Source organism: Lynx rufus, unplaced genomic scaffold (assembly GCF_022079265.1).
Source record: "Lynx rufus isolate CCGP_SWC_20201006 ecotype Redwood Valley unplaced genomic scaffold, mLynRuf1.p SCAF_7, whole genome shotgun sequence".
Classification (NCBI taxonomy): Eukaryota; Metazoa; Chordata; class Mammalia; order Carnivora; family Felidae; genus Lynx; species Lynx rufus.
Genome location: NW_025814889.1, coordinates 89,188,493 through 89,192,459, shown reverse-complemented (window position 1 = coordinate 89,192,459; position 3,967 = coordinate 89,188,493). Strand labels below are relative to the sequence as shown.

Below are 3,967 nucleotides of genomic sequence, written 5' to 3'. Positions count from 1 at the left end.
TCCCAACTCTGCATCTTAAATCAACTTCAAGTCCTTGTATATAAAACAAAACCAAGCAAAGACCCAGAAACCTTTTTTCCCTTTTACATTTGTGACCCCATGCATTTTATCAGCTTATGGAAAATGATTTAGAGATCCTTCTGAGAAACAGGAGGTTGGCAACAAACAGAAGCACTTCTGCTCAGACCACCAGATCATAGGAAGGTTAGAGGAACCCACCAGCCTGTTGGTACCTGTATACTAAGAAAGATCTGGATGGGGCGCCTGGGTGGCTCAGTCGGTTAAGCGTCTGGCTTCGGCTCAGGTCATGATCTTGTGGTCTGTGGTTTTGAGCCCCACGTCAGGCTCTGTGCTGACAGCTCAGAGCCTGGAGCCTGTTTCAGATTCTATGTCTCCCTCTTCCTCTGACCCTCCCCTGTTCATGCTCTCTCTCTCTCTGTCTCAAAAATAAATAAATGTTAAAAAAAATTAAAAAAAAAAAAAAAGAAAGATCTGGAACCTTGGAGGGCTCTGGCTTGGCACGACTGAGATCCCTAGTTTCAGGACAAGCATGTGAAATTTAGGCTACCAAAAACTCTCTATGCTATCTCTGTCCCAAATGTTAGCACCAGTGTTTCTCATTTCACTTTCTAGGGTTGAAACGTAAAGGAACCAGTGTCTGGAGGAAAGTGACACATGCCTCAAACTTGCTGCCATCCCTAATTTCCTCATAAATTCACTTGAAGGACCAAAGCTCCCATTTCTCTTTTTAATGTTTGTTTGTTTGTTTGTTTGTTTGTTTGTTTGTTTAGAGAGACAGCATGAGTGCGGGAGGGGCACAGAGAGAGAGGGAGACACAGAATCTGAAGCAGGATCCAGACTGAGCTGTCAGCACAGAGCCTGACGTGGGGCTCAAACCCACGAACCTCAAGATCATGACTTGAGCCGAAGTCCAATGCTCAACCCACTGAGCAACCCAGGCACCCCTCCCCCCCTGCCATTTTTCTTTTTAAATAGATTCCTGCTGTCCACTCCAATGGCCATTGCAAAGACTTCTATTTCCAAATGGACAGGAGAAACTCCTTCATCTTCTCAGTGCATGTGGTCATCCACACACTTGGCCACATAACTCTCCAGCTGCCACTTCACCTGAAGCTCTTTACTTCCCGCATCTATTGAATCTTTGGCTTTGTTGATGCAATGCATGGTGCACCAGGCCAGGCAGTCCTAGAATTTCTCCAACTCACTGGTCACCAGGGCCTGGGCTTGAGCCGGAGGCATATGGCAGAACTCACTGCACTGGTGCACCTGCTGCATGGCCGCCTGGCAGTCCTCACAACAGTGGACACTGCACCTTCTGGAAGTTCTGTCTCTCCAGACCCTGCACTGTGGAGTTCACCACCTCCTGCACCCACAGCTGCTGTAGCTGTGCAGTGGCGACCCCGTGCTACCAGGTTTGAAGTTTTAAAACTAAACTTTAGTTAAGATTCCTTTTTGTTTCCACCTCGAAAGGCAGTTCTGTACAAAGACCATTGAGAATGCAAAGGCAGAGACTCCAAATTTTCTTAAAAGGTGTTTCATTATATTCTACACATTTAGAGGAAAACAAAAGGAGAGAGGAGAGAAAAGGAAGAGGAAGTTTGTGAAACTTTTAAAAAATTTTTTAACGTTTATTTTTATTTTTGAGAGAGAGAGAGAGAGAGAGAGAGAGAGAGACAGCATGAGTTGGGGAGGGGCAGAGAGAGAGGAAGACTCAGAATCTGAAGCAGGCTCCAGGCTCTGATTTGTCAGCACAGAGCTGGACTGGGGCTTGAACTTATGAATCGTGAGATCATGACCTGAGCTGAAGTCAGAGGCTTACCAGACTGAGCCACCCAAGAGCCCTTATGAAACTCTTTACTGGTTCTTGGATGGTTTAGTGATGCCAAAGGAAAGAGAGACAAGCCCTAGGACTTCAGGGTATATTCATGAAGACGTTTGACCTTGGGGCTGGTTTGAGTCAAGTTTTTGAATATTCTCATTTGTATGTGTCTGGTAAGTAGAGGAATAGTCAGGACACTGGGCTCTGGGTCCTCCTAGTTGGAGGTTCTACCCTACCTGGAGGTTCTTTTTCTTCTCTCCACAGGACATCTCTACTGTATTCATTCGCTACGTACTCTAGGCCTTCTGCCTTGACAGATGTTCTCATTCAGCATTGCATATACTTCTTATTTTCTCTAGGGACTCTCTTACCCCCAACCTGTAACTAACGTTTTGTTCCTTTTTTTATTCAAGTACAGTTATCATACAGTGTTATATTACTTTCAAGTGGGCAATAGAATGATTCAATTCTATACATTTCTTAGTGTTCAAGATAAATAAATGTACTCTTAATCTCCTTTGTCTATTTCACCCATTGTCCTCCCTGCCTCCACCCCCACTCCTGACAACCACCAATTTGTTCTCTGTATTTAAGAGTCTATTTTTTGTTTCTTTTTTCTTTATCTTTTTTTGACTACTGCTTTTCCCTGTCGTAGTTTTAAATGGTTTAAAGAAGTGAATATATACATCTATCTCCCCCAAAGGAAAAGAATACACACCATGCAAAGAAACTGCACACACACATAGAGTATATTTATGTGTGTATGTGCATTCTTCAAAGGAATAACTGCCCATTTTATGGATCAGGAAACTTGAGAACTTGAAGTTAAGTACATGGTCAAAGTGCAGCTACACAAGGATGAATTTGGGATCTGAATCCAGATAGGGCGCATCTCTGATGAAGAATATTATCCTTACTGATTTAAACAATGAAAGTTTATTTACTAACCAAGTAGTAAATGAAACACACATAAAGAGTAATACATAGAAAAAACAGTTCCTAGAGAAATTTACATTTTGTACTTAAAATTCATTTTCTTATCCATTGGGATATATCTTGAATTCTTAAAATCACACAGAAAAATTAAACCTATCAACTCACTCCCAGGAAATGAGTGCTTGGGGATAAGTCTGAAGCCTATCTGGGAGTTTAATGACGTCTCAACAAACTCTGATGAAGTAACGTGAACCGTGCTGTTGGTTCACTTGTCAGTTCTTCATGTCACTGCATGAATGGTTTTGGTCTGTGATTCCTGGAAATCTCTGTTCAAATATTTCTTCCGTCAGCAGCTACCAACTATGATGCATTGGAAAGCTTCTGACAGAACTGTTTCAATGGAAATGTTCTTTTAAAATGAAGGTATTTGGCACCTGGATGGCTCAGTCAGTAGAGCATGCAACTCTTGATCTCAGCATCGTGAGTTTGAAACCCATGTTGTGGGTAGAGTTTACTTAATAAAAAATAAGTAAATAATTTTAAAAAGAGAAGCAGTCTTTGACTACCACTTCAATTAAAAAAAAATAAATGAAGGGGCGCCTGGGTGGCTCAGTCGGTTAAGAGTCCGACTCTTGGTTTCGGCTCAGGTCATGATCTCAAGGTGTGTGAGTTCCAGACTTGTGTCGGGCTCCGTGCTGACAGCGCAGAGCCTGCTTGGGATTCTCTCTCTCTCCCTCTCTCTCTGCCCTTCCCCCACTCACTCTCTCTCTCAAAAATAAATAAATAAAACTTAAAAAAGATAAAATGAAGAGCTTTTATTTGTTTATTTAATGACATGATCGTCTACATAGGAATTTTTCTTTAATGTTTATTTTGAGAGAGAGAGAGAGAGAGAGTGAGCATGTACGGGGGAAGGGCAGAGAGAGAGAGGGAGAGAGAGCATCCTAAGCAGGCTCTGTACTGTCAGCACAGAGTCCGACGTGAGGCTTGATCCCACAAACGTGAGGTCATGATCTGAGTGGAAATCAAGAGTGGCACACTTAACTGACTGAGACACTCAGGTGCCCTCAGAATTTCTGTTTTTTTAAGTTTATATATTTATTTTCAGAGAGGGAGGGAGCACTAGCAGGAGAGGGGCAGAGGGAGGGGGAGACAGAATCCCACTCAGGCCCTAGGCTGTCAGCTCAGAGC

The 3,967-nt window shown here is 42.9% G+C and overlaps 1 pseudogene; it reads right to left on the bottom strand.

Moving 5' to 3' along the window:
• Positions 1-1,034: 1,034 nt before the first annotated feature.
• On the bottom strand, positions 1,035-2,109 carry LOC124501953 (protein FAM136A-like; annotated as a pseudogene).
• Between the last annotated feature and the right edge of the window lie 1,858 nt (positions 2,110-3,967).